This window comes from Manis javanica, chromosome 7 (assembly GCF_040802235.1).
Source record: "Manis javanica isolate MJ-LG chromosome 7, MJ_LKY, whole genome shotgun sequence".
NCBI classification, from domain to species: domain Eukaryota; kingdom Metazoa; phylum Chordata; class Mammalia; order Pholidota; family Manidae; genus Manis; species Manis javanica.
The window spans coordinates 36,132,823-36,160,008 of record NC_133162.1 but is presented as its reverse complement, the minus strand read 5'-3'; the positions used below and the strand labels follow the sequence as shown (position 1 = coordinate 36,160,008).

Sequence of the window (27,186 nt, the reverse complement as noted above, 5' to 3'; positions counted from 1 at the left end):
TAAAATGATACAGACCTTTTAATAGAGTACGAAGGTTTTTAGCAGGTTTTCAGAGATGAGGTAACTAGCGGGGCCAGAGTCCTGACTCAACTGTATCATTCAGCTGGTTATCGGCACAACTGAAGCTTGAGCCTGGGCTGCTTCATTTTTATTCTAAGTTTGTTGCCACTTTGAACCTTCATAAAGAGAGAAAAGTAACATAAGAACACAGAAACAATATAGACAACATCTGAATGTTGAACTATAAGCAGGGCTTTCTTTAAAATGCACAGACGTAGTCAACGGATGCTGCCTGAAAGAGGTGAACAGAAAGGAAGTGAGGGAAGATGAGATGCACATCATACTAGGTACTGGAAGGAAGAAATTTCCTCTACCCCTCGAGGTTCTTCTAGCCGGTCTAAGAATCATATTGACATGAGACAGATTAATGGGAGAAAAGAAACCACACAAGGTTTCATTACATATGTTCAGGGAAGCCAGAGACATGGATCCCAAAGACAATCAGGGACCATGAGGCATATATGTCATGTCATCCTGAACCAAGGAGAAGGGGGTACTATGGGTCTGAGATTGGAAAGGAAGCGGGAAGTAATTCACAGGAATATGAAAAGAGTAAATGTTTGTAAAGAAAATACTTGATGGGCCACACACGAACAATGGGCCACAGACAGAAATGTTAACAGGCTTTGTCACACTCCTTCCTGTCTATCACCCCTAGTTTACAATATGATACAGCCATCTGTGGTGACGGAACTCCTCCTCGAGCGGTTCCTCCATCTCAACACCTTTCATGCAGTTCTTGTGGGGATGGATATCCAAGTATCTTCCTGAGTCTCCAGGGCCTTGGTAGTTTTCAGCACAGAATTAACTGTGGAAGAGTTTTATATCCTCTCTTGACTTGGGAACAAAATAAAAATTGTCTAGTCCATTCACGTATCCATTCATTCAGCAAATGTTTCTTAGCACCTACTGTGCACAGTTTCCAGTGCTGAGTCTTGTAAACATGATAAACAAGAAAGGCGTGCCTCTGGCCCTCCAGGAGCATATGAGCCAACAAAGGAGGCAGATGTTTAGCTTAGCAACAGCAAAATTACAAGAGATATTTTAGAGAAAGCAGTGTGTGGGGAGAAACTTGCCTAGTCAAGGAGACTGGCTGAGAAAAGACAACCTGCCAAAGAGGAGTGGCATTCATCTGAGTCAAAGTTACTTAGAGTTACCATGCAGAGGAGGAGAAAAGAGAGTCCCAGAGGAAGAAATCCTTCTCAGTGCCCGTCTCTCCACTTCTCTGCATACTCAACGGAATTGGCACATCTTCCTGCTTGGACCTCATGACATCACCAGCCACCCTTTTCAATCTTCTATGCAGGCTTAGCCTCTATTCAACATCTTAATGTTGCTCAGCCCTGCATCCTCTCCTATATCTACTTTATCACATTTGGTGATTTTATCCAGATCACTAGCTTTGATTTCCAGGCCTGACCTTAAGACTGAACTACCAACTAATGTATCCAACGACATATTTCACATTTCTGCCTGTTGTTTTTTAGACATTTCAAATGTAACGTGGCTTGCCTGCGGTAGCCGTCCACCTCTCTTCCATCCTGTGTGTTGAGCACAGAGGCTCTCTTGGAACACACTACCGTCAGCAAGAGCAGCCAAGGTTGGGAAGGAGAGAAAAGAGCTATTTAACCTAAGTTACTACGGTTAAGTAGTATTTAGCTTGGAGTACGCATTAAAGGAGAAAAACAATATTCCAAACCAATGACGATCTTCTTCATTTTTCACCTTATTTGTTCTCTTAGTAATAACGATCTCTCTAAATCATAGGTGGTTTTTATTTTATTCTTTATTCTTTCGTGTGTAGTTCAAATTTTTGTAAAACATAAACGATATCCAAACTCAATAATGAATCATCTCTAGAAGAAAACATACATGAACCTGGATGATAGAGAGGATGTCAGTGCACCAGGTAAAGTTCTAGTAAAGGCATTAGATTTTAGAGACCAGACTTGGTTTTGCATGGCTTCTCCGCCCCACCTAGGTGGACATGTCTAGCCACTGATATCTTGCAGCGATCTCAGTGAGTCATTATGAAAGCAAAAGACAACAACATGCTTTCTAACTTTTGGAATCCCTAAGTATACGGCCTTGCCCTTCAGTCAAAAGAATCCATTTTGAATTAAACCACATCCTTCTCTGACAGTTTTCTGTTGCAAATACAAAATACAGTAATGAAAAGTATGAACAGCTCAAATCTCAGACTGATTTATGATGACAGTTCTCTGATACAAGGTAAAGGAAGAATTGAGCAGATTCTGTGAAGTGAAAATTCCCTACTATGTTGTTCCCCTGTGTTGATTAAGCACGTATTAGGTAGTTTGCAGACTAGTACCTTTGAGACCTGTGTTGCACAGAATGACTTATGGTTGTTAAATGTTATGCTTTTCTCAATGAAAGCCCTGATATAAATCCTGATTGAGAATCTATGAGGTACAAAGGACAACTCCTCTTGGGCTCCTGGGAGAGTCACGGACTAAACCTGAGGGACCTCTTAGATTTTACCAAATTTTGGTTAAGAAAAACAATCTACATTGGAGGACTTCCAAAATTCATTAAATATGCTAAAGACAGTATTAGTCTATTTAAACAGCGTAGCCCATTACACTACCACCCTACTCAATTATTCCCCCCAAAATATATTTTCACTGAGTCCTATATATAGAAAAGAAATGGTCCGTATTTGTAGCCTAATATTTAAGGTCTCTTGGAAACTGGACCATCTCATCCATGCCCATGGCTTAAACTAATGCAAGTGTATGACTTCAAATCCTACAGCTTTTGACAAAACTTCACTTCTGATCTCTCTAATCAAAGAAGCTACTCAATTTTATTTCTTAGTTCCCTTGCAGATGACTCAAAATTAACGTGCCTAAAACACAACTTATCACATTCAATAAAACCATTCTTCCATTTATATCCTCTGCTTCTTTGAATGAACAACTGGTTTCTCAGACCAGAAGCCAAGCAAGAAGTTATACTGGAGTCTTTCTTTTTCCTTCCCTGTCATATTCAGTCCATCACTAAGTTCTTTGAGTTCCTCTTCCTGAACATGTTTAGAATCACTCCTACCTCCACATTACCAACCCTGCTGCCCTACTTCAGGCCTTCATCATATGCCGTCTGCACAATTTACAACAGCTTCATTAGTAGTAGCTTTTCTTCTGGGCACGTTGTCCCTTCCCCGTCAGAGAGTCATACTACTATGGGAACATGTGTCATGGGATTTATCTTTCTGATTCATAAATCTGATCACATCACTACCATTTTCAAGTTCTTTAATGGAACCCTATCACTCCAGATTACTTAAACTCCTTTGCACGGCTTACACAACGCTATGCGATCCGATCTAGCACCCTGCCTCTTCTCCCGCCAGTCTTAACCTCTTTCCAAAAACACTTTATTTTTATGTCCCTAAACATTTATTTTCCATTTCTCAGAAAAATCCCTTCACACAGTCATATATATAGGCCTGTTCCCACTTGGGTTGCTCTTCACATGGAATCATGACCCCTTCATGTCCATCCATCAAAACCTAATTTATAATTCAAGTCTAAAATCAGTGATATCTGTTATATAAGCTTTCCTTATAAGACTCCTGAGATTTTAGAATCTCTTGTCCCTCTTCACAGTGAATATATTTAAAATGTAATGATTGATAATAAAATTTTTTCTTATATGCCTGTCTCCTAATAGCTTATACCTTCTTCAAAGTTATTTGTCTATAAATCTTTGTCCTTCTGTCACTTAGGAGAGTGCTTGACACACAATCAGATGCAGTATTTTTAAGAAATTGACTTAGATGCATTTCCATGATGTTGAGCATCTTTTCATGTACCTGTTGGCCATCTGTATGTCCTCTTTCGAAAAATGTCTATTCAGATCCTCTACCCATTTTTTAATCAGATTGGTTTCCTGGTGTTGAATTGTGTGAATTCTTTATATATCTTGGATATTAGCCCCTTATTGCATATATCATTTATGAACATCTTCCCCCATTCAGTAGGTTGCTTTTTGTTTTGTTGATGGTTTCCTTCACTGTGCAGGAGCTTTTTAGTTTGATGGAGTCCCACTTGTTTATTTTTCCTTTGGTTTCTATAGACTGGGGAGATGTATCCAGAAAAAAGTTGCTAAGGTTAATGTCCCAGAGTTAACTGCCTATGTTTTCTTTGAGGAGTTTTATCATTTCAGGTCCAGCGTTTAGGTCTGATACATTCTGAGTTTATGCAATAAATAAGCCACAGCAATGAAAGGTACAGCCTAAGGAATATAGTCAATACTATTGTAATAGCTTGGTATGGTGACAGATATTAACTATACTTATTCCATGGTAAGCATTTTGTAATGTACATAAATGTTGAATCACTATGCTATCCACCTGAAACTAATACTATGCCAACTACTAAAAAAAAGAAATTAAGTGAACAAACAAATGTATGAAAATATGCACAGGGTTAACTTGAAAAAATAAGGAATTACTTTTGCTTCAGTATCTTTCAAACTCTACCACTTATTAGTCCAAACGCTTAAGCTGCCTTATAAATTGGACATCTGAATCTTACCCCTATGTTGAATTCCTTGAAGGCCATTTTACCACATTTTTTAAAGAGGGGCAGGGGCACAATGGGAAGAACACACTGGGGATGTAAAGATGGGTTTGCCTTGATCAGCTCCAAAGCCCCTGTCAGTTCTGTCCTATGTGCGTCTCTGCCCATGACCAAGGCAAATGTGTGCTATTATTAAGGAGTTACTTCATGTCCTTTATCAGGGGGACCAGTTGACCGAATTTCATAAATGCTAAGAAAGCAAGCACTGAGTGAGGAAAATGACATTAAGCAAATCTGCATCCTTCTGTGAAAGAAAGAGCCAACCGGGTTTGCAATGCTACACCTTCACAAAACCAGAATGCCCTTCTTTCTGACCTTACACTGGAAACCTGCCCACTGTAGGACCTTGTTCAGTGCTGGAAGACAGGATGGTGCCAAAGGCCTGGGAGTACAGCGTATGCACAGTAGACGATTCCAAACTCACATAAGCAAGAGCAAAATAGGAATATGACATGAAATAAAGTCTACGGCAAAGTGATTCATACTCTTTGTTTCACCAGACTAGAAAGTCTCTATTACACAAGCTACTATTTTGTTAATATATTGATTCAACCTCCTAAACTTTTTCCTGAGATGTCACGCATCAAACCAGATGCTGTTAGAGTTACAAAAGGCCTGAGACACCATCTGGTTGGATGCTTCTCCTATCATGATCCCCGGAACCCTGGGTTCTGATGTGACACTTCAGGGACTAGCCAAGACACAGAAGAATTCTATTTAAAAGCTTAAAAGAATCTGATCTAGTCTAACTCCCTTGATTTAGAGATGAGACATCTGAGGCATAGAAAGGCTAAGTGATTCATCAAGTTCATGGCAGATGTCTAGGACCTGCCCAGCTCTTAACAATGCCCATTAAAATGGGGACATTATACTTGGACATGTTTTAGAGCCCAACTGCCTCAATTTAAACCCTGCTGCTGTTATGTGACTTTGAGCAATTCATTTACCCTTTCTGGGTATCTGAAAAGCAGGGTTCATACTGGTATATGCCTCATAGTGTTGTTTTGAAGAATAATTGCATAATACATAGGTAGAGCCTAGCACATAGTAAGCACTCAAAGTACTACCTATTGTTACAGTAACTCTTTTTCAGTTTTATCAAACTCAAACCTTGAGGGCTAGGCACTGTGTTAATTTCCTATGTTTGCTACAGCAGGTTACCATAAATTTAGTATCTTAAAATAATACAAATTTATTGTCTTAAAGCTATCAGGATCAAATGTCCAAAATGGGATTCCCTGGGCTAAAATCAAGGTGTCAGCAGGGCTGATGTCTTTCTAGAGCTTATAGGGGAGCACCTTTCCTTTGACTTTTCCAGCTTCCAGAGGATCCCCATATTCCTTGGCTTGTGTCCCCTTCCTCCACCTTCAAAGCCAGCAGTGTCACTTTATCCAACCTCTAATTCTGACTCTCTACCCTCTATCTTTTACCTCTCTCACTTAAAAGGACCCTTGTGATTACAGTGGACCCACTCAGATCATTCAGGATAATCTCCCAATCTCAAGAGCCTTACCTTAATCACACATGCAAAGGCCTTTTTCCATGTAAGGTGGTATATTCACAGGGTCTAGGGATTTCGACACAGACAACTTTGAAGGACCATTATTCTATGTGTCATAGCTAGGTAATATATTTAATGCACAAAACACTGTGTGTAAGAGAGGAAGGAAATGTGTATGCTTTTAAATAGTAGATGAAACAAACGGATACATCTCAGACCTGACTTGGTATGAGGCCACCCCCTTCGGATCCCTGCCCCATAGCATTGCATTGGTTGGTTAGACCAGGTCTCTGTGAAGCAAAGAAGCAAGGTGGTGACTGCCCGAGTCTATGCTACTTAAGAACCCTAGATAATTCAAGATAGTTTTCTCATAATGAAATAAAATGGTAAGTTTCCTCCCAAATTCACCCTGTCTGCTCCCTACATATTTTAAATACCTGACCATGAAAATGACCCAGTTTTTATCTCCCTCTGTTGACTATTTCAAATTAAATTCTTTCGCAGCCAGTAACAACAGGGAGTCATACCAACAGGTGCTTCAGCGTACACTCCTATTTTATTTCTCTTTTGTAGCCATTACACCTGGTGAACTTGGAGATCCTCCAGGGATGGCATCTGTTGTCACCATCTCCCTTGAAATGCAGGCCCACAGTTGTTGATCTGCAAGTGTCAGCGAAAACCCGAACCATACTTGACTCTGTTGTCTCATGGCTTTGCCACAACATGCTGAATCAAATCACACTTCACAGTTAGTAGTTGAAAGAAACAGAGAAATGGTCAATGCAAAGACATCTTCCTTGGCACTACTGGGAGGCAAATTATGAAACCTACCTAACTACCTCCTCTATTTAGTCTGATTGTTTCCATTGCCAACGTGGAAAGTGGAGTTTTAAAATAAGCCTGAATTCTGAGACCACAGCCCCATCGCTAAAATGTAGATTTGTCTTCATAAGCAGGAGTGAGGTTCAAGTATGAAAAGAACACAGTGTGCTTGAGGCCATGACACAAGTAGGGCAGGACAGAGAGAGAAAATAGAGGATGAAGTTATCGTCGATGCCTATACAGTGAGTGTGTGGGAAAACGACTCGGGCATGATGGTCAGAAGTCATAGATGAAAGAAGGAAAGGTCAGTCCTGGTCCACTTCTGGCTGCCAACTAGATGAAAGATGCTAAAGGCAAGAGTCTAAAGCACATAGACTCATTACATTATCGAACTTTATGAGCCTCTGCTTGTTCAACAGATGGAAGAAACAACTACTGCCATGTGTCGTACTTCTACAAACGAAACAGACTCCTACCCATTGAGTCTCTTCCCTCTGAACCAGTTCTCATCCCACTAAAACTACATTGGTGTGGTCAGTAAAACCAAGTGGATGGAGAAGATGCTGGTAGAAATGGGTGTTAAGGCAACTGTTTTTAACTCTCAGACAGTGTATTCATTTCCTGTTACAGCTGTGATAAATCACCACTAACCTAGTGGTTTAAAGGAACACAATGTCACTATCTTACAGCTCTGCGGCCAGAAGTCTGAAGTGGGCCTTACGATGCTAGAATCCAAGTGTGGGTCAGGCTGCATTCCTCCTGGAGGCTCCAGAGGAGAACCTGTTTTCCTGCCTTTCTATTTCCCCGAGACCACCTGCGTTCTCTGACTTCTGGCTCCTTCTCTGCCTTCGGGACACCAAAGCGCCTGACTGCAGCCTCTGCTTCTGTTGCCACACTTCCTTTGTCTAACTCACACTCTTGTGTCCCTCCATGAGGACGCTTCTGGTTACACCGGGCCCACCTTGATAATCCAAGATAATCGGCCCATCACCAACTCCTTAATGTAATCACATCTGCAAAGCCCATTTTTCCAGGGACGGTGGCATTTTCACAGGTTCTCAAGATTGGGAGGTGGATATCCTAGGGGACCATTATTCTGTGTAGCACAGAGTTGTCAAGGAAGACTTGATTCCAGAAGCTACAAACCCAAACATCCACAGAAGACAGGTGGGCAATATACATGAACAAAAGAGACCAAGGAATGGTGGAAAGGAAGGTAAACAGACAGTTCCTAAGGCCTTCAAATTTTAAAAACTGTATGTAATTATCATGTAGGCAAAACAAAAGATGTCTAATTCATGCTTACCTCTTTTCAAGTGTTCTTTTAAACCAGGTATTTGTTCTCAAAGAGCCTCTTTTACCATAACAAAGGGAGGTGCTGTCTGCTAAATGGCCAGTGCACTCTGCTGCCAATTCCACACTGACATGAATATATAAAGGCTAAAAAGAAGAATGAGGTTTAGAGGCCTGTCTTAGCTGAGAGACCCACCAAGGACTAATTGGAAGAAATAGGCCAGGAAGGAAGATGATATTTCAGGAAACATGGCATAAATAAAAAACAAAGGGATCTTGTTCCCAGCAGACTCAGAAAGAGTTCCCTGGCTCGGGGCTGGATGAGATCTGCCTAATAGTCTGTAAGGACTGATGGCCCATAAATTTTTGAAAATAGTAACGGTGACATTCTAGCAACAGGTTCCAAGGACACAGGCAAAGAGAATAGCAATACTATGTTTCTGTAAGACTTCATCTTAGAGGGTTTGTGGTGGGTGAATAAGTCAGAGCGGGTAGAGCACAACTTTGTGAAGACATGCTGAGCATTTGGCCACAGGAAGCAGTGAATTCATCATCATTTATGGAATTCCAGCATTACCAACACTGAGGCTGGCATCAAAATCAGAATACACAGATTTTAGAGAGCTTTAGAGGAAGGGCTGTCAAGAAATGATCCCAGGAGATCAACAGCCCATGTTCACATATGCAGTCTTTAGTACATGTGCAGCAGGGAGAACAAAATCGATGTAGTCAGAGGAAGACACCAGGGGCAACTCCTGTGTGAGTGGAGCGGCAGAATTCAATTAATTCACACAGGGAGGGGGACATGCCCTTCTATTTAAAAATCAAAGTAAACAGACACATTCATGGACTGTTGGTTATGAAAGGGAAGTTCCTAAGCTTGTCTCCAAGTTGAGATAAAGATAAATTTACTTGCACAGAAAACATTACAGAAATACAAATATGTGTGTGTGTGTGTGTGTGTGTGCGTGTGTGTGTATGAGAGAGAGAGAGAGAGAGAGAGAGAGAGAGGGAAAAAGAGAAGACAGAATAACAGAGAAAGACAAAGAAAGAGAAACTACTTTGTTGAATAAATTGTACTCAGTAGGGGTGAAATTATGAATTACTTTTTCTGTTGTTCTGTGCCACTGACTTCCAACAAGTTTTGTCAATCATTTTCTTGCCTCTGGATGAAATCTCAAAAACGTAAAAATGCTTTCCTATCATTCACACATTTAAGTGAATAGTCTCTTTTAGTATAAAATAGCCAGTTCAGTGGCTCTAATATCAATGCCTTAGATTTTTGTAGAAGTCAAACCTACTTCCCTGTCATCTTCTTGGGCTGACTTAGCCTTGAGAGCTGCATTAGGGGAGGGGAGCTTGATCAGCTTCTGGACTTTGTTCCTGCTCTTTTCTTTTCACTGGGCTGTCCCTGGTCTTTCAGAGCCCAAGACGAGGCAGAGAGGAGAGAGACATGGCAGAAACAATTTTACTTGACTGGTATGGTTGCCCCTGACAGTGGTGGCCACTGAAATCCCCCTGCCCTCTCACAGTCTTTCATGGGGCACTTCAGTGGGGTCCTCAGAAATGCCTACTCCTGTGTATTTCCCACCTGACTGTTCCCTTGGGAGACAGCACCTCTGCCATCTCCAACAGGTTGCTCACGACTCTCCCATCAGCCCAAGCATCCAGCAGTCTGTCCACACATATTCTCCCTCACGAGGTCACCATGCCCTCCAGGAGATCCTCTGGGGCAGGGTCTTTCCAGATGGCCCAGGTTCAGCTCCTGTATCAACGTACATCTGGTCCACACCTACAAGAGCAGACCATTTTGATTGCAGCCCTGTGTTTTTTGTCTGCTGCCACACACCATTCCCTTTAAGCTCTTTCCTTTATAATTTCCAGATATAAATCAAGTTCTCAACTATTAGAAATTGCTGGTCAGGCTCTCTAGGTGATTTCCTAAAACACTCTTCAGGAGACATGAGGTCAGAGTTACATAACCTTCTGCTATACCCTTCTCTGGTTACCTATAATTTTGCATTCTCTGTACAGATGGTCTGGCAGTTACTGTACTAAGTCTTTGGAATCCTGCCAAGAACTCCTGAGTAGAGGGAAAAGCCCCAGTTAATAACCTATTGGATGATTATAGATGATAGATGATAGACAGATGATGCTAGATAGATGCTAGATAGATAGATAGATTAGATAGATAGATAGATAGATAGATAGATAGATAGATAGATAGATAGATAGATAGATAGATAGATAGACTGATAGATAGATAGATAGATAGATGGATGGATGATAGACTTAAATGCCTGGAATAATCTAATAATCCAACCACGCACTATGCATCTACTAGCACCAGTCTTGTGTATTTCATTGACAGTGAGGGGGTTTTGATGACTGCCCGGACAATTGTCCTTCCTACCTCTTTTGAGCCTCTATGGTTTTAGTGTTTCTTCTTGGACCTCCCACTTCCATTGCCTCTAAATTCCCGTTCCCTTATTCAGAGCACATGCTTCCAGTCTCACTTTGAGGATGAGAAAAGGATTATCACTGGACTAAAGCAGAAGACAGGAATATAACTGGTTTTCTCAGGAGCGCAGCAGTTTCTGGAGGAAGTCTTGCTATGAGCTGCAGGGCAGTGTGCAGGCCCAATTCTGGTCCTAGTCAAGAGGCCCTGCATTGCATGGTAGGGCCAGCCATGCTAGGCTGAGCTGCAGTTTCCTCTCTGTAAACCGAGATTTTATACCTTCTGGTATTCCAGGACCTTGTAGGTTGACTCATTAAAGCTGCAGGAGAGTCACTCACACCACTCAGGCTCACTCAAGGCTCATTTGTAAACCAGAAAATCCATTTGCTCATTGACAGTGATTCAGATTCAGGTACATTTATTTCAAGCAAGCTACATGTCAAACACTGAGATGGAGGACTTCTCACCCATCATCGCATTTAATCCTCTTGCCAGTGGTCAGAGGTTGTCCCCAGAGGGAAGCCCATTTAGAAAAATGAATAAGGTTTAAAGAGTTTCTTGGAAATGTTGAATCAAGGCAAAGAGAAAGAGATGATCTGTGAAGATGCTCTTGAATCTCTGCTCTGGAAGCTGATCTCAATAAGGACACACAGAGTCTTCCCCGTTGGCAGCACTGGACCCTCACTGACCAAACCCTTCTACCCTTTTCAGTATTGTATGCGGACACTTTGTGCCTCCCCAACAACTTATCCCCTCACTTATAACCACGCTGTCTCTGTAGAAGGAATCTAGGCTCACAATGTTGTCCTCAATGTAGAATGTCCCCGTCTCCTAAATAGATGTAAACTCTTTCTTAAATCTGATGTAACTCACTTTCCACAATAGCAAACTCAGCAACTTGCCCCCAGAGGAAATCCCTGGAGACTTTCTCCACCTATGCTGAGCATGTAGAAGGTAATCTATGTCCTTTCTGTGGTTCTAGACATGAAAATGTGGGAGGGAAGAAGGGTATAGATGGAAGAGATTCAAACTTTTAAATTTACAATCATGTCAAAGAACTGCCCCATAGCTGTATGTTTACTATTTGTAATTTTTTAAAGCATTTCTGCAGTGCCACGCACTTGGTGTTTAGATATGAATGTCACTCTATTCTCAAAGCACTCATTGTCCAGTGGGGGGCACAAACATATAGGGAAATAATTTCAATGCAGTGAACTAATGGTTGCTTAACATTGAAATGTGGTACCATCAGAGGACCGAGATTTGGAAAACTGTCTCCATGGTCGGGGAAAGTATCATAGCTCAGGCAACAAATGAGCAGTTTTAAATTAAGAATAGAAATTCATTGGACAGGAAAAGGAGGAGGGGCAGTGGAGGAAGGAGTGAGGAGGAATGCTTAGGGGAGGACATTCCAAGCAGAAGGAACGGAGGCATAAGACAGCATAGGAGTTCGAAGGAAATAGGAGACACTTGGTATGCTGTACTGATTTTTGGGAGTGGAAATGAGGCTTAGAGTCAGCATCGAGTCAAGACTGACACCTATTGTTAAGATTAGAAGTTTGAATGGCATTCAGTAACCAGTAGGTACAGAATTAAAGCAATGTAATATCATGAACATGTATCTGTTTCTAAAACACAGTTTTAATAGTATTATGATTTGTGGAAGCTAAGTTGTTTTGTAACTGCTAAGTAAAATATAAGAATGAAAATATTTATTTTAAGGAAGGACATTATTCTACGTCAATGTGGTAAAAATAGTTGTTCGGCAATATACTTTCTTTCTTCACTCTGGTCTTTCCTGACATAAAAACAACTTAATATATAGTATATTGCGCTGGTTTAGTGGGAAGATGGCTAAACCTAGAGACAGAAAACTTGGTTCTGAATCCCTATTCTTTCTCGCTCTAGCTCTGTGACCTTGTATGAGTCATTTAACTTTTCTGAAATTCAATTTCCTCAACAGGGAAACAGTGATATTGATATCCACGTTCTGGTTTGTAGTGAGGGTTAAATTAAGAAATAAGTGAGGTGGCCCTTGGACCTACAAAGTCCTCCAGGACTCACCCCAGGGATTCCAACTCATTAAATTTAGGATACAGCTAAATGATATTTAACAGATCCTGCTGGTCACGCACTGGCCATCCCCCTTTCCTTTCTGAATGAGAGCAGAGGCTCAGAGAGTGGAGACTAACAATGGAGCTAGAATGAAAGTCTAGATCCCTACAACTATGCACTTTGGTCATTCAAAAATGTTCCTCTGGAATGTCTTCAGATGGCCAAGACCTCATTCAAACTTAAAACTTACATGGAAGTCTGCTAATATGTATGCAATGCGATCCTGATTCCTTGATCTAAATGTGATTGGTTTGCCCTTAATAGGTTCATTTTCTCTTAATGAAAAAAAAAATCAGATTTCTTCTTTATTCACCACAAACTTCAGTTGACTCTTAAACACCACAGGGAATAAGGGCACTGACCCTAGATGCAGTAAAAAATCCTCAAAACTTAACTACTAACAGCCTACTGTTGACCAGAAGCCTTACAACATAAACAGTCAATTTACACATATTTTGTAGTTATCTCTTATATACTATATTCTTATAATACATTAAAGAAACATTTTCAAACTCTTACAAACCCCCCAAATTTTTGTAATTCCTTTATTGAAAAAAATCTGCATATTAAATGGACCCACACAGTTCAAACCTGTGTTGTTCAAGGGCCAAATTTGTACTATAAGCAGATAAACAGTTCTACTGCCATCCACTGATTAAAGATTGATACACTAAAAATGAAGGAAAACTAATGATTTAACTATAATTCCACTAAAGAAAATATGTGCATTTATGTCTTAACCATATGTACTTTGTTATGGAGTTTTAAGTAGCAAGAGTAGACAAATCTGTCAGATATAATCAGAAAGAAAAAAAATTTTTTTTAATGAAGTTTCATATATTAAAAACAGGCTTTGTACTTTTTATTTAAGATTCCAAAACAGAACTACATAGAATAAATGAATTTAAATAAGACCATTCAGGCAGCAAAGAGGAAATTTGTTAGAACTGTAACAAAAATATAGAATAAGAGGTTCCATTTCAGAGAAAAAAGATCTCAGAGTAGAACTGTCCTCAAGGACCTGGTAGAAGTGAAAAATGGATGGTCTGGAGGTGATTCTCCATAATAAGCCTCAGAGGATAATTATACATAAATATCTTCAATAACAAAGAGTAAATTAAAGTTGAGGATACATGGACACTTTGCACATCAAGCAAACATCAAACAACAACAGAGACAAATCCACAAAGACTTCTGGTATTGATATTAAATGAGATTATAAATCAACTGTACTTTAAATGTTGAAATAATTAAGACAAACTTGAAAATACATAAATAATGGGAAAATAAAGAAAGCAACCTAAGATATTTGAAAAAGAACCAAATAGAATGTCTAGAAATTTTGAACATAATAACCATAAAGGAAATTTCAGTGATGGTGCTTGACAGATTAGACAGAGCTTGCAAGAGAATCGCTGAAAAGGAGAATTCATTATGAGAATGAGAAAGAATGAAGCTCAGAAGGACATAAAATTGAAAAGATATGAAAGCAAATTCAAAAAACATGGAGAACTGAGTGAGGATGTCTAATATATATTTAATCACAGCTGTAGAAGATAAGCAAAGAGTATTGGGGCAAAAGCAGTATTTGAAGAAACTGCTGAGAATTTTCCAAAACGGATGAAAGACCCAACCTACAGATTCAAGTCCGAGAAATCCAGGAGAAGACAGACGAAAAGAAATCCACATTACGGTAAAACTGCAGAAGCCTCAGAACAATCCTAAGATGTTCAAAAGCCGGAGAAAAGAAGAGATAGCTTTCAAAGAGGCAGTAGTTAAACTGTGAGCTCACTTCTTAACAGTAGCAACAGAATTTACAAGACAATGCAACAATATGTAAAAGTGGCTGAAAGGAAATGGTTAACCTAGAATTCTAAACTCAGAAGAATACATTTCAAGATTGATGACAAAATGCATTTTCAGGCAAACAAAACAAGTATTTATCCCCTCATGAAAAAGATACATAAAGCATGCATGTCCAATAGTAGGAAGTGTCTCAGACAAAAGGAATAAAGAATATAGAGTGGTAATCATGCAAATTTTTCTCACTTCCCAGCCCTCTGCCTTCTATTATTACTGTTAAGAAATTGCTCTTAGTTTGAAGTCAACTGTCTTTGTTCTCTGCATGATTTTAAGATATCTCTATCTATTACTCTATAGTTTCTTTATAATGTTACTGAGTAAGGGTTCTGTTTATTCTATTTACTATACATCTCCCTTCTTGAATTTGTGGATTAGTGTGTTTGAGTAGTTTCCAATCAAACATCTTCTTGAAAATTTCCTCTGAAAATATTCAGAACACACTGCTGTGTGTTCCTTCATCAGAAAAAGTAAATGAATCTAGAATATATGAAGAACTCTTAAAACTGCATAATAAGAAAAATAACCCAATAAGAAAATGACAAATAATTTGAACAGCCCCTTCACTAATGAAGGTGTATGAATGGTCCATATGTACATGAAAAGATCATCATTAGTCATTAGGGAAATTAAAATTGAAATGTCAAACAAATACCTCTACCAATTCATCAAAATGGCTAAAATCAAAAAGACTAACCATATAAAGTGTTAGAAAGAATACAGAGCAACTAGAACTCTCACACACAGCTGGTGTGAATGTAAAATGTTACTTTTTGGGAACAGCAGAAAACACTTTAGAAAACAGCTTGGCAGTTTGTTTCAAATTAAAAATAAACCTACCAGATGATACAGGCATTTCACATCTTGACATGTACCCAAAATAAATGGATGTGTATATCCATATAAACTTGTGTGAATATTTGAGCAGCTTTATTTAGAACAGCCCAAAATAAATCAATCCAAACGCCCACCAATAGGTAATGAATAAACAAAATACGGCATGCTCATGCAATAGAATATAACTCAGTAATAAAAAGAAAATAACGACTTATACATGTAACAATGTGGATAAATCCCAAAACTATTATGTAGAATGAAATAAGCCAAATGAAGAAAAGAATAAATACTCTATGATTGCATTTCTATAAAATGCTAGAAAATGTAAATTAATCAATAGAGACAGAAATCAGATTAGTGGTTGCCAGGAAATGGAGCGGGGACAAAGGGATGGATTACAAAGTGGTGTGAGGACGCTCCTTGGGGTGACAGCAGTATCTCACATCCTGATTGCAGTGATGGCTTTATAGGTATGCATATGTGTCAAAATATATCAACTGTACATTGCAACATATTATGTTTATTATAGATCAGTTATAGCTCAAAGACTTTTTTAAAACAGATATCAAAGATAAAGGGATTGGGAAGGATAAATTATAGAATTATTTGGTCACACCAAATAGTACTTCAGGAGGATCATCTGCTGTCCAACAGTGATTGACTGTGGGTAACTGAAACCACAGAAAACAAAGTCATGCATAAGGGGGTAACTGCCATGTACCTTAACCATTCCACTCAGGCTGCTGAAAAATTGTACACCTGACAGACCCCACTCAACATTTCTTTCATTTTTCCTTAGTCTTCTCCTTCTGCTGACCCTGTCAAAAATCATTTTAAATTTTCACACTTTCCTCAAATCCTGCATCTAACATAATACCCGTTATCCTCAAAAGATCACAGGGTGATTTTCCTGAAAAAGTTCAAACACAATTCACCCTCTAACAAGACCTTGTCCATTCTCAACATCACCTTCCTGCCTCCAGGGTCAGCGGATGCGTTTTATCTCCACCTGTCATGGGACAAACCCTCTTCAAAGAGATCTTGATACCAGCCTCCCCCATCTCTTCCAGGATAGTTCCCTATTAGTTACCCACTCTCTTTCCTGTATTTTCAACATTATTATTTCTCTCCTTAACTGCACTCTCCACATATATTGATGCTCCACAACAAAAAAATTGGATAAAGATGAGTTTTCAGGTTTGACCATGTTGATCTTACTGTGCCTGTACAACATCTCACTTGAGATGTGCAGTAGGCTGTACTTTAATCCCTTTTTAAAAAATCTGTTCATTTTAACTTCTATTTTAGCCACCACTTTTCCTACCTTTGTTGGCACATTCTATGATTTCATTCATGCTCTCATTCTTCAAACTTCTCATGGTTCAGACTTACAATCTAATGGCTTAAATTTTTCTGAAAGGAGAGGAGACTTCAGTCTTTAGGTGGACTTTTTTGTTGTCTTCCTCCTTACAGACAACTCTTTGCTTCTTGGATGCCCTTTTCCTGTACGTTCGGTTATATTAGATTCTCTAGTTCTTATCCCAGTTTTATGCAGTTCTTATCTTACCAGTCTTCCTAATAGACATTATTTCTTTTGACTGTCCTATTAATGTCTGTGCTCCCATGTGTACAACTGACTCACAAACAATACCTCCAGCCCTCCCTTGATTTTGATTCTTAATAAACAATACCTGCTAGACTTCTACAGTTAGTTACCTATCTCAGAAGGTTCTTCCCTGATGGTCCTTGCCTTTCAAAAGATCAAAGTGCTTCTGTTTCCCCCCAAACACTATTTTGTTTCTTGCTTCATGTCTTTCCTTATCTATACTAACTAGTATTCCCTTCACTAATGTTTTCTGTTTAAGTGCTGCTATAGCCAGGCCTGTGCCACCTATTCTACATGGATTATAGCTAACTTGCTATTATGAGGCTCATTTCACAGATGAGGACACCGAAGCTCACAGAGATTAAGGAAATCGTCCAAGCTCTATAACTGGCAGAGCTAAGTTTCAAATCCCAGTATGCCTGATGCCAAAGTCTTGATATATTTCTGTAAGCCTTTCATGGATATTGGAATGAAATTACTTATCTGTTCTGGAGGTACAAAGGTGATATACAACTAGCTAGGTCTATCAGGTCAACCTTATATTTTCTGTTTATTCAAATCCTCTCTACCAACACTGTCCCACAGAAATATGGTGTGAGTCACGTAAATAATCTAAAAAATTTTAGGAGCTGCATTAAAAAACCTAAACAGTGAAATAGATTTTTTATACTTTTTTTACTGAGTACATCCAATATATTGTTTTTTAACATTCAATCAATATAAAATTAATAAACAGACATCTTATATCATTTTTCTTTAAGATTTAGGTGTGTGTTTTACACTTACAGTACGTCTCATTGAATTCACCACATATCAAGTACTCAACAGCCACAAGTAGCTAGTGGCTACTCTATCGGATAGCGCTATGCTCTTCTACTATTTTTCTTTTTTTTCCCTTTTGGTATCATTACTCAAACAATAATCAATAGTAATTCCCCTTATTCCCCTTCTCCCTCCCCCTCCCCACCCACCACCCCCAGTCCCTTTCCCCTTGGTAACTGTTGGTCCATTCTTGGGTTCTGTGAGTCTGCTGCTGTTTTGTGCCTTCAGTTTTTGCAATGTTCTTAGGCTGCACAGATGAGTGGAATCATTGGCTACCTCTCTTTCCCTGCCTGGCTTATTTCGTGAAATTCATTTTTATATTTAGATATGAGAACCTTCCTTGCTTTTACATACTTCCTTTTATTCTGGAACAGAAATTGGGGAAAGTCCAATAATTCCTGAAGGAATCTATGATTTAGTTCCAGTGTTCTTTGGATTCAGATTTAGATTAGATGCAGATCTGATGTTATAGTTAAGCATCTTCTCAAAAGTCGACATAGGGCAGATTATTGTTTGTCCATCACTACAATAGTTCATATAGCTGAGAATTCAGATCCCAATTAGAATTTTATCTCTCACCAGCATCTGCTAGTTCGCTGCGGCAAAGAGGACACGTGCGTTTTTCGGCTAACCAGTGATAGATGCAGTAGCTATGAAAACTGTGGGAGCAAGGTAAGATACGCACTTTGGTGCCTTCTTTGTAATCTGTAATGCAAATACAACAGGATGTCTCTGTGTCATCCTTCCTGAAAGATCTTACAGGCAAGCTGTCAATCTGTGCTTTGGTTAGTCCTCTAGATTCTTCATCATCAAATAAAATGAATTGTTCCAGATCAATGGACGGCCAAGAGTCACTGTCTTCAAATACTACTGGGGACATCTGTCTGCTCTGTTCGAAGGGTTCTGTTGGTGGGCCTGGTGAAAAGCGGCTTTCATCATTGCTGTCAAACATCACTGAACTTGCATCACTGGAGGTGTAGCTGGACACAGGGCTCCAATAGCTTGTTGGTGTGCCTGGTGAAAAGCGGCTTTCATCATTGTTGTCAAACATCACTGAACTTGCATCACTGGAGGTGTAGCTGGACACAGGGCTCCCATCCCTTGTAGACATATAACTAGAGCTTGATGAAAGAACTGTAGAAGTGCTAGAGAAATCCAATCTCAGATATGAATTGGAAGTAGTACTACTACTATCATAAGAGCTCTCGCTTGTGTATGGTGACACAGGCCTTTCCATGACGCGTATTGAGCCGAAGATATTAGGCTCGGGCTCACTACTACTATCATCAGAGCTCTCACTTGAGTATGGTGACACAGGCATTTCCATGACCTGAACTGAGCCGAAGACACTAGGCTCTGAATCACTACTACTATCATAAGAGCTCTCCCTTGCATATGGTGACGCAGGCCTTTCCATAACGCGAATTGAGCTGAAGATATTAGGCTCGGGCTCACTACTACTATCATAAGAGCTCTCACTTGCGTATGGTGACACAGGCCTTTCCATGACACGAAGTGAGCGGAAGACACTAGGCTCTGAAACACTGGCACAGTCTGTAAGGTTCCTTGAGTGACTAACTCCTGTCATGGCCCTGCTCTGATTGGCACAAGATGCAGTACCATTTAAATAAGGACTTACAATTCTGTGACCAGGACTTCTGATGGTACTGACATGAGCTCTTGCATCTTCCTGCTCACAATGTGAAAACATATGCCTAAGTCTTCCTCCTTCATTTTCTAATGGGACATTCGCTCTCTCAGATGTTAATGGAGCTCTAAAAGCTCTGCTGTCTAAAAGATCCCAATTTAGAAACGCAAAATCAGGTGTTTGTTGTCTTGGTGCTTCCTCAGCTTGATGACTCTCACTCTCATTTACCAGAGGCTGCTCAGATGTCTGAGATAATACACTATAATGATGTCTTCCATAAAGTTCTCTCACTGAATGTGGAGTTGACATACTTTCAGTCCTTGCTCTGGTTCTCCGGTGGTCTGGGCTCCTGCTTCTGATTCTTCTTCTTTGCTGACCTCTGGTAGGTGGGACTTGCATTAATCCTTCATTTGTCCTTCCTTCCGATCTCGATGGTGTTGCAAATGATGACTCAGGTGGTGGACTTTCCACTTGCCATGGACTATTTTCCAAAATTTCCTGGGGGAATCTTGTGAGAAGTAGTCTATATTCGTTCTCACCATTTGGTCTCCCATCATTAATGTGATTTGTTACAGTTATTTGTAAATCGGGTACCAAATGGTTCCTGGTGGGAATAATGTGGCTCACGACTCCCCACGGCTGGTTTCCTCTGGGCCCACTTCCCACATTCTCAGTTCGTTCTGGAGAGAGAAGACATTCTATTACAGAGTCATCACTCCTCTCAACATTGGAGGACTCTGTGTCTTTGTTTTCGCCTGAGTGCTGCGGTGGGCTTTCTTTTATGAACTGAGGTCTCTCTGGCACTTCTTCCTCCGTACTTTCGCCTGGAGTGCCCAGCAAGTTGTTATCCCTCAGAAGTCTGTAATCTTCTGCACTCAGGTTACTTACAAACTCAAAGAAATCTTCCTCCCGAACCAGTGGGCCCATGTGAGTTTTCTGCTGGTCCACAGAATCTTCTTCATTGTTGGGACTTGAATTTTCCATCTTGATGAACAACTGGAAAACCACTCGCCTCTTACAACAGAGTGTAAATGGAATTTAGAGCTTTTCACTCTCTGCTTCAGTTGGGTATCAGGATGCGCCTCAGTCAGATCCTTTCCACCTCTCCTTCCACAGTGCCGCAGCTTCTCATGGGTCTGTGGTTGAGACCCACCTCTAGTTCAGGGCTTGTAGGTTCCGTTGCCTAGGTGCTCATTATTACCCAATAGTTTCTGGATTCCAGGTAAGAGGGTGTTATGTTATGCTCAGTGACAAATACCATATAATTGCACCCATCTGAGGGATATAAAAACAAGGCAAAATAGAAGGAACAAAACAGCAGCAAACTCACACACTGAGAAGTGACTTGTGGCTACCAACGGGGAGGGGCTGGGATGGGTGGGTGGGGATAGTGAAGGGGATGAAAAGGCACCATAATTCACAATCACAATAGGAGTTGGTCACAGGGATAGCAGTACAGCATGGAGAAAATAGTCAGTGACACCATAACATCTTTCCACATCAATAGATAGTAACCGCAGAAGAGGGGGTGAAGATGTAATAATGTGGGTATCTGCTGAACCACTCTGTTGTAAATTTGAAACCAACATAAGATTGTGTATCAATGATAGTTCAATTAAACATCCCCCCCCACCCGCAATAAAAACAGCAAATACTGCCAAGGCTTATTGTGTACCAAGCATTTCACCTCCTTTTACCCACATGAGCCCATTCTCAGGCTTTCAGGAGGCTTCTCTGTCTCTGATATGCTCTAGTTATTTCTATGTCAAATTACACACGACTGCCTTTTTTAAATGCCATGTCAAAGTCATGCTACTTAAATGAAACAATTCTCTTTTTCAGACACCCAGGGAAGTCTAGCTTCTCTCCTCGTGAGTTCCTCAAATTGTAGACACTCACTAAGAAAGGCAGCAGTTGTTGATAGTTCTCAGGACCAAAGCTGAATCTCTTTAGTTGGATCCTCTCCTTTTAGCCCCTAATGGCTTCATCATGCATTATACAAACCCTCAAGCTTCTGTTAAAGAAACAAAGAAAGAAAGCTCTGGAAGTTTTTTCCATTCACCCAAAGAATTCTACTTTTCTCTTCTTGGAAAAAGGAAATCTCCTTTGAAATAGGAACATATGCAGCATTAAAACTCAAAGTTAATGGACTGTCATTCAGCACAGAAGTTTTGCATGTCCCAAGTGTAAAAATAACAATAACATGATTATATTTGTAGCACTTAAAGTTTATAAAGAAGCTTTATGAAAGTGATCTTCTTCTGTCCAAATTGGATGTTTTTCATGCTCCTATAGGACCTCTTCTTCATATTGTTATTATTATTTTTTATTTTGGTTCCATTAATGCACAATTACATGAGCAACATTATGGTTACTAGACTCCCCCCATTATCAAGTCCCCACAACATACCCCATTACAGTCACTGTCCATCAGCGTAGTAAGGTGCTATAGAATCACTATTTGACTTCTCTGTGCTATATACTGCCTTCCCCATGCCATCCCCTACATTACACGTGCTTATCGCTATGTCCCCTTTGCCCCCCTTTTCCCTCCCTTCCCACCCATCCTCCCCAGTCCCTTTCCCTTTGGTAACTATGAGTCCATTCTTGGGTTCTGTGAGTCTGCTGCTGTTTTGTTCCTACAGTTTTTTCTTTGTTCTCATTCTCCACAGATGAGTGAAATCATTTGATACTTGTCTTTCTCTGCCTGGCTTATTTCACTGAGCAAAATACCCTTTAGCTCCATCCATGTTGTTCCAAATGTTAGGAATTGTTTTCTTCTTATGGCTAAATAATATTCCATTGTGTATGTGTACCACCTCTTCTTTATCCATTCATCTACTGATGGACACTTAGGTTGCTTCCACTTCTTGGCTGTTGTAAATAGGGCTGCAATAAACATAGGGTGCATCTGTCTTTTTCAAACTGGGCTGCTGCATTCTTAGGGTCAATTCCTAGGAGTGGAATTCCTGGGTCAAGTGGTATTTCTATTTTTAGTTTTTTGAGGAGCCTCCATACTGCTTTCTACAATGGTTGAACTTATTTACATTCCCACCAGCAGTGTAGGACAGTTCCTCTTTCTCCACATCCTCACCAACATTTGCTGTTGTTTGTCTTTAGGATGGTGGCCATTCTAAGTGGTGGGAGGTGATATCTCATTGTGGTTTTAATTTGCATTTCTCTGATGATTAGCGATGTGGAGCATCTTTTCATGTACCTGCTGGCCCTCTGAATTTCTTCTTTGGAGAAGTGTCTGTTCAGGACTCTGCCCATTTTCTAATTGGGTTATTTCCTTTTTGTTTGTTGAGGTGCATGAGCTCTTTATATATTTTGGATGTCAACCCTTTATTGGATATGTCATTTATGAATATCTTCTCCCATACTGCAGGATGCCTTTTTGTTCTATTGATGGTGTTCTTTGCTGTACAGAACCTTTTCAGCTTGATATAGTCCCACTTGTTCATTTTTGCTTTTGTTTCCCTTGCCCGGGGAGATATGTTCATGAAGAAGTTGCTCATGTTTATGTCCAAGAGACTTTGGCCATGACTTTCTCTAAGTATTTTATGGTTTCATGACTTACATTCAGGTCTTTGATCCATTTTGAATTTACTTTTGTGTATGGCGTTGGACAATTATCCAGTTTCACTCTGTTACATGCAGCTGTGCAGTTTTGCCAACACCAGCTGTTGAAGAGGCTGTCATTTCCCCATTGTTTATCCATGGCTCCTTTATCGTATATTAATTGACCATATGTATTTGGGTTAATATCTGGACTCTCTATTCTGTTCCACTGGTCTGTGCGTCTGTTCTTGTGCCAGTACCAAATTGTCTTGATTACTGTGGCTTTGTAGTAGAGCTTGAAGTTGGGAATTGAGATACCCCCCTCTTTATTCTTCTTTCTCAGGATTGCTTTGGCTATTCGGGGTGTTTTGCCATTCCATATGAATTTTACAACTATTTGTTCCAGTTCGTTGAAGAATGCTATTGGTGTTTTGATAGGGATTGCATTGAATCTGTAGATTGCTTGAGGCAGGATGGCCATTTTGACAATATTAATTCTTCCTAGCCAAGAGCATGGGATGAGTTTCCATTTGTTAGTGTCCTCTTTAATTTCTCTTAGAAGTGTCTTGGAGTTTTCTGGGTACAGTTCTTTCACCTCCTTGATTCGGTTTATTCCAAGGTATTTTATTCTTTTTGCTGCAATTGTTTTCCTGACTTCTCTTTCTGCTAGTTCATCGTTAGTGTATAGAAAAGCAACAGATATATGTGTATTAATTATGTATCCTGAAACTTTGCTGAATTCAGATATTAGTTCTGGTAATTTTTGTGTGGAGTCTTTAAGGATTTTTATGTACAATGTAATGTCATCTGCAAATAGTGACAGTTTGACTCCTTCTTTACCAATCTGGATGCCTTGTATTTCTTTGTTTTGTCTGATTGTCATCGCCAGGACCTCCAGAACTGTGCTGAATAACAGTGGGGAGAGTGGGCATCCCTGTCTTGTTCCCAATCTTAGGTAAAAAGCTTTCGGCTTCTTGCTGTTTAGTATGATGTTGGTTGTGAGTTTGTCATATATGGCCTTTATTATGTTGAGGAACTTGCCCTCTATACCCATTTTGTTGAGTTTTTATCATGAATGGACGTTGAATTGCGTTGAATGCTTTTTCAGCATCTACGGAGATGATCATGCGGTTTTTGTTCTTTTAGTTCATGTGGTGGATAATGTTGATGGATTTTCAAATGTACCATCTTTGCATTCCCTGAGTTGAATCCCACTTGATCGTGGTGTATGATCCTCTTGATGTACTTTTGAATTTGGTTTGCTAATATTTTGTGGAGTATTTTTACATCTATGTTCATCGGGGATATTGGTCTGTAATTTTCTTTTTGGTGGGGTCTTTGCCTGCTTTTGGTATTAGAGTGATGCTGGCTTTGTAAAATGAGTTTGAAAGTATGCCCTCCTCTTCTGTTTTTTGGAAAACTTTAAGGAGAATGGGTATCATGTCTTCTCTATATGTCTGATGATAAAATTCAGCGGTGAATCCACCTGGCCCAGAAGTTTTGTTGTTGAGTAGTTTTTTCATTACCGATTCAATTTTGTTGTTGCTGTTTGGTCTGTTTAGATTTTCTGTTTCTTCCTTGGTCACTTGTATTTTCGTAGAAAGTTGTCCATTTCTTCCAGGTTATCCCATGTGTTACCATATAGATTTTCATAGTATTCTCTAATAATTCTTTGTATTTCTGTGGTGTCTGTAGTGATTTTCCCTTTCTCATTTCTGGTTCTGTTTATGTGTATAGATTCTCTTTTCCTCTTATTAAGTCTGGCTAGGGGTTTATCTGTTTTCTTTCTTTTCTGAAAAAAACAGCTATTGGTTTCATTGATTTGTTCTATTGTTTTATTCTCAATTTTATTTATTTCTTCTCTGATCTTTATTATGTCCCTCCTTCTGCTGACTCTGGGTGTCTTTTGTTCCTCTTTTTCTGGTTTCAATTATTGTGACTTTAGACTATTCATTTGGGATTGTTCTTCCTTCTTTAAATAGGCCTGGATTGCTATAAACTTTACACTTAGAACTGCATTTGCTACGTCCCACAGAAGTTGGGGCATTGTGTATTGTTTTCATTTGTCTCCACATGTTGCTCCATCTCTGTTTTAATTTGGTTGTTAACCATTGATTATTTATGAGCATGTTATTAAGCTCCATGTGTATGTGAGGCTATTGGATTTCTTTGTGCAATTTATTTCTAGTTTTATATGTTATGATTTGAGATGTTGGTTGGTAGAGTTTCAATCTTTTTGAATTTACTGAGGCTCTTTCTGTGGTCTAGTATGTGGTCTATTCTTTAAAATGTTCCACGTGTACTTGAGAACAATGTGTATCCTGCTACTTTTGGGTGTAGAGTTTTGTAGATGCACCATTGGGTTTAGCCTTTTCTTAATGCTTCAGGGACACTGATGCACATGAGATTGTCTCACAGTAATCCATCTCTGTTGGGAAATAATCAAGTCATGTCTCCCTTTTCTCCTTTTTGTTTATCCTTTCATTTCATGCTGACAGATGCTGTCTACTTTTTATCCAGTTGTCCATCTTTGTTTTCTCCACTGTTTCCCTTTTGGTTTGCTCTCTCTAGTATGAACAACAAACCAACACAGGAGGTACAATTGTATCGGAAAAAGACTAGCGACAATTTTATTAAAAAGAAATGACAACCATGTATTTGTATGTTTATGTCTAAAGGAAATACATCTAGATGTTAGCAGTTTTCTCTGGATTGTTAATGTATTTATTTTCTATCCTTTGTAGTATTATTGCCAAATTTCTGCCACGACCATGTGTTTATTTTATAATTAAAAATCGCTTTATTTAATGTTTCACTATAGTTCATTGGTTTTGAATTGTTGCTGTGCCATTACAACATGGATGTCATCTTGCTTATATCAATCACCGGATGACCTTGGTTAAAACACCTCACTGAGTATCAATTTCTCCATTTGTTAAATGCCTCCTTCACAGAACTGGGAGAATTAAATGAAATACACTAAGTAGAGTGTCTGGCAGGCAGAGAGTGACTTTAAAGTATCATTCCCGGGAAAAAGATGGCAGCATGAGAGGTGAGGGAGAAACCTCATTCCAAAACCACATGTAACACAAATATACAGCAAATACAATTAATCATGAAAGAGTGACCTGAAGGCTGCAGAACAGAGCCTACATTTGGGGAATAGAGAAGAACTCACAGAAAACAGTAAAGTAGCAAAGCTGCTATGTGGTGGGACCCTAGCCCTCCCCAACCCCAGCTCACTGGTGGGAGGAAGAGAAACGGAGCAGGCAGGGAGTTAGAAGCCCAGGACTGCTGAACACCCAGCCCGGGAGATCTGCTCTGGGAGCACAAACCCACAGTGCATGGTGCTTTGGAGACTAGTGGGGCTGGAAATCAAAGACAGACAGAATACTTGGAGAGAGTGAGATTCCAGCTGCTTGTGAAGAACAGGTATGCACAACCGGTAGCTCTGGGACAAAAGAAAGGTGGGCACTTTGAAAGACTTCAGTACAGTGAGACGGGTGCAAAAGAGGCAAAGATTTACGAGGGCTTGCTGCTCATGAGAAAGGGCAGATGGACAAAATCGTCCTGGCACACTCAGCCTGACCAGCTGGAAACTCTCAGGAGCTTCAAATGCTTCATTCCTCCGGCTGGCAACAAAGCACAGAGGACTCCCCCTGTGAAACAAAGCCTGCTGCTTCTTCCTCCCGGCAGGCATTAATCCACACACCTGCTGGCCCCGCCAACATGCAAGCCAGCCGGAGGGTGGCACTGCCTATGGCAGCTACAGGGGCATAGTGCAGAGGCTTGTCCCTGTGCACTCACCCCACTGGATCTCTCAGTGCAGGCAGGCACTGCAGCTGGGAAGTAGGAAACAGACCGTTTCTCACAGCAGGCACTGGTGCCATACGCCTGTAACCCCCACCATTGCTCATGGTGCTTAGCAGCTCAAGAGAGAAGACCTTCTGGGCACCAGAGGATGCCGCCCACACAAAGTTATTATTCCATAGGAATCAC

At 40.0% G+C, this 27,186-nt stretch overlaps 1 long non-coding RNA gene across 2 annotated transcripts in view; it reads right to left on the bottom strand.

Moving 5' to 3' along the window:
- LOC108403483 (uncharacterized) overlaps positions 1-27,186 on the bottom strand; it is a 288,767-nt gene that overhangs the window by 227,150 nt on the left and 34,431 nt on the right. For both annotated transcript variants that reach the window (XR_012133135.1, XR_012133136.1), the window contains exon 3: positions 16-176. This is a non-coding gene — a long non-coding RNA (uncharacterized lncRNA). The remainder of the gene's footprint in view (positions 1-15; positions 177-27,186) is intronic.